Raw genomic sequence first — 9,255 nt, 5'->3', positions numbered from 1 at the left:
ACACGTTCCACTAGTCCGATTTTCGAAATTCTTAAGAATCAGTTGCCGTTCTCAACCATCGACAATGATCGCGGGAAGGTGAGGTTCTCCTCGTTGCCTCGGATGCCGGGACTTCCCAGATCGTCTCCGGAGTAGCTAGTTTCCGATGAACGCCTCGAAGCTTGTAACCGTTACAGCCAATGATGCGCTAGACGGACTGAAGAGGTGAAGGGATCAAGAACCATACCAAGAAAGCGCTTGAGAGCCCAAGCGCACCTCCAAGTCGCCACATACGAGAAAGAGCGGGTTGTTGTCTTCGCCACCACCTAAACTGAAAGTCTCTAAAAACCTGCATAGAAAATCAAGCCTCACCGCCGCAAGAGAGCCAACTAGCTAATACGACACCGGGATGTAAAGCTGAGATCAAGGGGTGACACGGAGGCGGTCAATGACTCCCCGAGAACCCCCTCCACCACTTGTGACCACTGAGAACCAGGAGCCAAGACTACGCTGTAAGAACCCACCACCGGTGTCAGACGGAATGGATTGAACGATGATGCACAAAAAACCAAGCCCTGTCAATGCTAGCGGCCGCTAAACACACCAAGGGAACCAGAAGAGGGGCCGAGCCCGGAAGCGCCAAGATGATGCCGGAAAAAAAGAAGCCTCCGTGTGGCCATAGACGGCCAACGGAATCCACCACTGGTTAGCGGATATAACTCCTTGAAATCACGACGCAAAACTGGACAGAGCTAGGAGCCAACTCCTCCTGCACTCCAAGCTCTAGTCTTGCCTTCGAAACCAAAAGCCACGAAGCTCATCTAACAACGGAGAAGAGGAGTGGTCCGATTCGACGCCGAACTGAAAACCAACGAGCCAGATCTCCAGATGAAGAGCAGTTTCCCAAGCACGGAAGAGACCCCGCGACAAGGACGGGAACCACACCGGCACAACCCGACTACGACAGAGACAAAATGGAGAATCGAAGAGAGAAAACCTGATCTACTCCCAACCCTAAAAGCCGACCACCCGCGAGCCACCGCTGCTACAACCGCGCCGTACCTCCAAAGAACACGAAGATCCACCGGAAAAGACAAACCTCGCGCACAGGAAGCTCACCGGAGATCGCACGCAAACCCAGAAAAGACGAGCAAGGCGGAGAGACCGAACACGACACGACAGGAAGCAAAAGGAAAACGAGAGAGAGGAAGAGGGAGCCCCACCGGTGCCGGACGCGCGCTCACGCGGCGCCGGACCGGAGGAGAAAGTCAGATCTGATTTTGGTCGCTGAAGAGATAAGGTAGAGAGATAAGGGAAACAGAAAAAATCTCAGCCGAATTATTCAACCCTTGATAATTTGATAATTTTTTGTTTGCTAAAATTTGGTGCATCCTTGATAATTTTATCCCGTTTCTTATTTCAATAATATGAAGGAATACTTTAAATGAAATAGCAGGATGTATCCATGTGACATTATTATGTTACTTCTCTTTATGCCAACTAATTCACAGCATTGTTTATATTATTTTGTATCTTTTTAATTCAAAAATATAAATTAGAATATAGTTATTTTCACGGACTTAGAGGATTAATCCAAACTAAAACAAGAAGTGCACTCTGTATGTTAGCAAGTTTTGGTAGTTTTCAAAACTGATTTTTGTGTCTCGTGTTCAAAGCATTTCAGTACGTAAGGTTTAGTGGTCGACGTTCGGATATTCCTTAGGCTTTGATTCAATTCAAATTTTTAATTTTATAAATATATAATTGATTTATATATAAGTATTTATAAATTTTGATTCATGCTAATTTCAGATTTTTCTACATTCAGTTTGATTTAGATTCAGTTTGGTTTAGACATCTATAATAGTGTATTTGAAAATAAACTATTATAGAAATAGTTTCGTCTCAAAGTACATCTGTTTTATAGAGTTTCTATAATTTTCTAAAAATCTAGAAAATGATGTTTTTATTTTTATACATTGAAATAAAATTGATTTTATAATAATTTTTTTCTATTTTTAAAAAATATATAGATGAGTTAGATATGGTTTTATTAAAATTCCAACTCTATTTCAGAAATAATTCATTTTAATATAAAAGTTTCGAATGGTACTGAACTACCCCGTCTCGTACTGCCGTCAACAATAATAAATTGTTTTACATATACCTATATAACTATATATTTTTGTTACTATTTGGACTGCATCGTATTTATCCTGCAGTTGTTCCAGTTGTTCCGTATGTTACCATTCAGAACTAAGAAAATAAATATAAAAATATCTTGCTCTGCGAAAGTCTGAATTGTCATGATGACTCGGTTTCTTAAATACATATGAATTTATTTACTTTTTTGGGCCCTGTTTATTTATTTTTGCGAGCGAAAGAAGTAACATATTGATATTTTTTTTGGTAAAAGTAAATATATTGATATTGATGCAAGCAATACATATTATGATATTACTAAAGTTATTAAAAGGAAATAAAGTAGATTAATGATGTTTCCCGTGAGATTTAATTAAAGTAAACCAAGAGTGAGGTTTCATATTGATGGTTTGTCAGACCTAATTAGGATATCATTCACGTGTAAATTAATGTTGCGCATTATATCGCAAACCTAACGCTTTAACAAACAATATATCAACATAATCGCTTGAATTATTTATTAATTTTGGCTAGTTAACAAGAGTCCAGACTCTAGAGAATGGATCTAGATCGGTTCAAGTAACCAGTTCGACGAGATAAAAATTATGTAGGTTGTAAAAAATGGAAACCAACTTACCTCCTACACCAAAAAAACTTATTTCTAGTTTTTTTTTGACATTTTCTTGTCAAAAAACTTATTTCTAGGTTTTAATATTTATGCAATCTTTTTTAGGTGTAAAAAGGGTGAAACAAAAAAAAGTGGTTTCGCTTTTTATCGAAAACTCAAAAATCGTAAATAATCTCTCCTAGTATTAATATATGATCTTACATGAATATTGTTTATGCAATGTTTTTTCTCGGTATCAGGCTGAATTGAATTTTGTCTACTACGAAGAAAATTTAGTTGTTAGAGACAAATTAAGAAAATTCTAGTTAACCATGGCTTAGATTTTTATGCATGCCTCCTGCTCAAATTCTAAGTCCATCTGCATTGGTAAAACTTTTAATGAGTTTCTGAAAAATCAAATCAATAAAATAAAAGAGCAAAAAAAAAAAAAAAGACGGGAAACGTCTCTACAAGAAGGGACGTTGTTCAATATTGTGAGAAACGTTTATCAGTTTATCATTTGTCAGTTACTGATTAGTTTAAATCTTTTCAGCATTTATCTTTTTGTTTGAGAGATGCAAGACGGATTTACCGCTGCGCCTGTTCTAGCAACAAAAATAGAATAATTTCTCTTTATCTCTCGCATTATGTTTGTTAAGCCCTCTGAAATCAAATGTCTTGATAGTTGCATAAATATAACAATAAACTATATCCGAGAAAGATACCAAACTGGATGTCCACGTCTATCCGAGTCATTCACATTTTTTTAAATTATATATGCATAAATACAACATACAACGTGATATTTTCATTACTCTAGCCTAAAATTCAGACTAGTATTTAAAACTACCGATGGGGTCATCAGATGTATAATTGGGTGAAGACGATATATTAATGGGACATTACATCTTGATAGGAGCTAGTAGGCCTGAGGCTTATTATCCGAGATCCAAATTTGATCCGAGATCCGTTCCGGATCCGCTCTGAAAGTAGGATATCCAGGGTGCTTGGATCCGAATCCGGATAGTAAAATTTTGGATCCGTGCAAACCGAATCCGGATCCGGATATCTAAATTTTTATGTCCGGATATCCGGATCCGGATCCGTATTTTTAAAATACATTAAATTTTTAAATTTTATTAATATTTATATTTGATATATTAATATTTATATATGAATTAATCTTATGATATTATATTTTAGTTTTACAATATTATAAACATATATAAATATATTTATAAATATTTAATTTATGTATTATATTAAAAAAAATAGTATTTTTTGTTAAAAAAATTATTTTTAATTATTTTGAGGGATCCGGATCCGGATATCCGCGGATAATATAATATCGAGACGGATATTCGAAACCCAAATATTTGGAAACCACGAATCCGGATCCGGATATTAAATCCACGGATCCGATGGATCCAGATCCGGATCTGGATATCTGGATCCGTCCCAGGGCTAGGAGCTAGTATCCGATTTTAATATACTCTGCTTCCCACTCAATTAATTAAAATAACAGAGCGTGTAGGATTAATCTAGGGAGTTCTCATAGACTAAACTAATCAATAACAAGCTTCGGTTCGTCTGATCAACTCATTGACAAATGTTTTATATTCGGTCGACCTAGAGCCAAAACCTATAAAACTAGTGCTTTGTGTTCTAAATTATACAGTATATAGTATCATTATTTTAGGGTGAGTTTTTAAAAAACTGATTGTAGTCCCGTGGTTAAGTATTTTATGTTAATGTTTTAAGATCATCTCTAAAGTATTTTTCTATTTTAATAAAATAAAAAATCTTAATAAAAAATTGTTCCAATGTATTCTTTTATAATACTAACATTTATCTAAATATATAGCAAAATATGGAACTCTATAATATATATGTGTATGTATTTAAGTGTTCCTCTATTTTTTCCTTTTTTAAAATATTTTTGATATTTTTTTTTATTACAAATAATTTATTTTGTTTAAGAGAGTTGAAAATTAACTCCATTTATTTTAACTTATACAAGAGTTTCATAAAATTATGATACTATGTAAACTATATTTAAATTATGTAATAAAAATTATACTCCTATTATATAAAATTGTATTTCTCTATAAATTATTACTTGTAGTCATAGTTATAAAAAATGAAAACTAAGGGGCCATTTTGTTTATAAAAAGTAAATATCTATAATAGATGAATGTTATTTTTTTTTTTTTTTTTTGAAACACTTTTTTTTTTGAAACACAGATGAATGTTATTAATTACTCTAAATATATAAGAAAAATAACAACCTCTATTTTAGAAGAATAAATAGAAGTGATTTGAAGTTAGTTTTATATATTGATAAAATTGCATTTAATATATTTAGAAAACATTACACTAAGAAAGTAATTATGCAAATTATACACATGCATACTCTGAAAATTAAGGGGCCATTTTGTTTATAAAAAGTAAACATCTATAATAATGAATGTTATTAATGAACTACATTAATTTTTATAATACGTATTAGTTTTGTTAATAGTTATTTAATTTTTGTATAATAGCTCGAAAAAGTTTTGGACATTACTTTTATATATTATATAAATATATTTGTCTACTTTTATAAGTATATATTCTGTATAAGTGCCTCAAACCTTTTTTACACAGGGAATAGATGACAATCTATTATCAGTAACAACAATAGTAGCTACGATTCGATGAAGATAGTGTTTTACAGATGAATTTTAGAAAAATCAAATATATTTAGGTCAAGGATAGTATAGCACACCGAAAAAATTTGATGATTTAATGAGAACGAAAAATACAAGAACGAGTCAGTCGCCACTTCATTTGGAAATAGAAACTCTTATTTGGGAAATGGAATGCATGAGGAATCTAAAACAGTTTTCTGTTACATTTACAACGAATTATTCTCAGTTGGTGAAGATGGTTTATTTCAGAACCAGAAGAATGATCAGCCTTTGTAAGTTATTTGAAAGACATAAAATTCTTGATGAGAAGTTTCAACAGTTCAAAGCTTATTCATATACCATAGACGCAGAATTCAAAAACGTACAATCTCGCACACAGTATAAGAAAGCAACCATCGTTATCGTTTATATAGATACAGAGCTTCCGGTGTAGTTTGCAGAGTCAATATGAATTTGTTTATGTTGCTAACAAAATTTTCTTTTTTGTATACATGCCTAGATCAGACACTTTATTGATCAGACACTTTATTGACCATAAATACTCCAAATGATTTGTTTTATTTATTATCTTTGTCTCTCTTTCTCGTTTTAACATAAGTTTCAGATAACAATGTTTTTATTAAGTTCGCATATTCTATAGTCGAATTCTGTGACCATAGTTTTTTAATGTAGTATCATAAGATTCAAAATATTTATTGAACCAAAAAAGTATTTTAAATACTGTATATTTATCTCTTTCTTATGTTTTTCATTTTTTATCGTTCAAACATCATTTCTAATTGTTTTTGTTTTGTAATCTAGATTTGGTATCCCTATATGCTTATCGAACTAAAGCAAAATGTGTCGCAAGACCTGTAGGAGTTTCATTTTCGATAAGTCATTCTTATGATCTAGTATATTCTTACTACCAATTGTTAGTTTTTAATGTAAGGTGTTTGTATAGACTTGAAAGTTAATGAATACAAATTTAACATCTATTAAAAAAAAAAAAAGTTAATGAATACTAGGCTTTTAAATAAACATAATCATAACTTATCAAATAAAAAAGGTGCGATCATACCAGCACTAATGCATTGGATCCCATCAGAACTCCGCAGTTAAACGTGTTTGGGCGAGAGTAGTACTAGGATGAGTGACCTCCCGGGAAGTTCTCGTGTTGCACCCCTTTTAAAAAAAAAGAAAAAAAAATAAAACTTATCAAATAAAATATGAAAATTATGTGTGTGTTTATAATCATAACTTATAGAATAAATTGGGTTGTCCGTATGTAAGATGAATCTAGATATGGAAACCTGGGAGTTGTTAACTTGTCTTCATATCTATCAAACTTTCGGAATATATAACAAATTTTACTCTGAATGCTGTTATAAATCAATTGGTGGATGTCCATAACCGGTCCGGTCTATAACCGGCTCATACACTTAGAGAGAGACGGTCCAACCCTAGAGAGAGAGAGGCGTCCGCGAGACATGGAGAGGAGAGAGAGATGGCTACAACTTGCCTATTTCCTAATTCGTTTATGTTTATGATTTGTAATATTTCCTATTATTGTATTTCCATTTATCTCTTTTGTAACCCCTATATAAAGGGAACACTTATTCATTAATAATATACAGAAACTTACAGTTCTAAATCCTTAAGTTTACAACACGTTATCAGCACGATAGCCTCTAACACCCTGAGCCTAAAACCAAATCGCTAAAACCCTAAAACCCTAAATGAAAAGGAATCTGCCTCGGAACTTCGAAGAGACCGTTCTCCCAAACCGTGAGGATCCAGAAAACGATCAAGATATCAAATCGAAGAGGAAGCAACCGCGCCCCGCTCGCATCCGACGACGATCCGATAGTAACCAGCTCGCGTCCGTCCGTGTGCAGCTCGAGGTTCATCCGTTCATCTTGGTGGTCCGGTTTCAACAACCTGCAAACAAAAAGGTAACCCTAATTCTAAGAACATGAGAATTGAATTTGGATTGTTTGTAAAGATTGAAACCCTAAAATCTAATCCTTAAGATGAAAGCCATAGCATAATAGATCAATCCTAAGCGAGTAAATCGAAACTCTATAAGTTCGATCTCTAAACCTTAAAAATCGAGATTGATCCATTGATCAATTAAAATCAGAACCTTAAAGGTTTTGAATCTCAAATCAAATCCCTTTGATCTAAGATCAAAATTTTGAAATCCCTACACCCTAATTCGAAAACTATTGATTAATTAAATTGATTGATTGATTGATTGAGATTGAATTTGATCATCCTGAAATTGAAATTGCTTGTTAATAAAATCGAAACCCTAAAACCCTAATTCTGAAAATCAATTTTGAATGATTGAAATTGAACATTGATTGGTTGATTTGATCACCTAGAACTATTGTTAGGATTGTTCAAACTCGAATCTGATTGTTTGGCTTGTTTAAACTAAAACCCTAATGACCTAGTGGTTGATTTGATCACCTAGAACTATTGTTAGGATTGTTCAAACTCGAATCTGATTGTTTGGCTTGTTTAAATTAAAACCCTAATTACCTAGTTTAGATTATTTTAAAATCGAAATCTGAAACTACATATTAGGTTAAACTGTTCTAGACTTGATCATACTCGTGGCCGTGTGGCCTTGTTGCATTCATACCATAACTTAATCACATTGATTGATTGCATATACACTTAGAACTTATTCTAGGAATGGTGTTGAATTGAATCAAATAGCCGTGTGGCTTGATCTTTGCTTGGCCGATAGTTTTGCTTGTTTTGATTGCATCATGAACTGATAGAAACAAACCATGTTAGGATTGCAATTACACGACAAACTAAATGCATAAGAACGAACTAGTTTGCATCCATGGCCGTGTGACTTGCTCATTGGTCGTGAGACATAGATCTCTGCTGTGAAGGCTTGTTTGATTGTTTGAACGTAAAATCCTAATCGTTTAAACATTAAAAACTATTCCTAAAAGATCTAAAAATATTAATCTATAACTTCAGATGTCGAAAATCAACAACCTTGATTTCGCTGCCCTAAATCTATCTGGAGACAATTACCTTCAGTGGGCGCTCGATGCTAAGATCATCCTGAAATCCAAGGGACTCGGTGGGTGTATCACCGAGAACAATAATGCCAATGAAAAGGATCGTTACAGAGCCATCTTGATCATTCGTCATCATCTAGCTGAGAGTCTCAAGGATCAATACCTAACCATTGAGAATCCACTAGATCTTTGGAATGAATTGAAATCCAGATATGATCATCAGAGAACAGTGATCTTACCAAAAGCTCGGTTTGATTGGACGAATCTGAGGATCCAAGACTAGAAGTCTGTGGACGAATATAACTCTGCACTGTTTAAGATTGTTTCTAAAATGAAACTGTCTGGTGAAAGTATTACGGAATAGGATATGCTTGAGAAAACCTTTTCCACTTTCCATGCAAGCAATGTGATGTTACAACAATAGTACCGAGAGAAAGGTTTCAAAACCTATGCTAATCTTATTTCTTGTCTCTTGCTCGCTGACGTCTTTTGCTCACTGAGCAGAACAATGAATTACTAATGAGAAACAGTCAGATGAAACCTCCTGGATCAACCCCATTACCTGAGGCACATGCGGCTGTAGAGGCTAAGAAAGAGTCGAACCATGTCCAGAGAGATCGTGGTCGTGGCTGGATTTCCTTTGGTCGAGGCCGAGGCAATTATAATTCTTATGGCTGTGGCCAAGGAAACTCCGATGGAGGCCGTTGACATGGCCGAGGCCGTGGTACATCAGGTCTTGGCCGTGGATCTTCTTTCAAACTCCAACACTCGACTAAATCAGAGAAATACGTGTGCCATAGATGTGGAATGA

This window comes from Brassica oleracea, chromosome C6 (assembly GCF_000695525.1).
Source record: "Brassica oleracea var. oleracea cultivar TO1000 chromosome C6, BOL, whole genome shotgun sequence".
NCBI classification, from domain to species: Eukaryota; Viridiplantae; Streptophyta; class Magnoliopsida; order Brassicales; family Brassicaceae; genus Brassica; species Brassica oleracea.
This window is presented reverse-complemented; position numbering follows the sequence as displayed.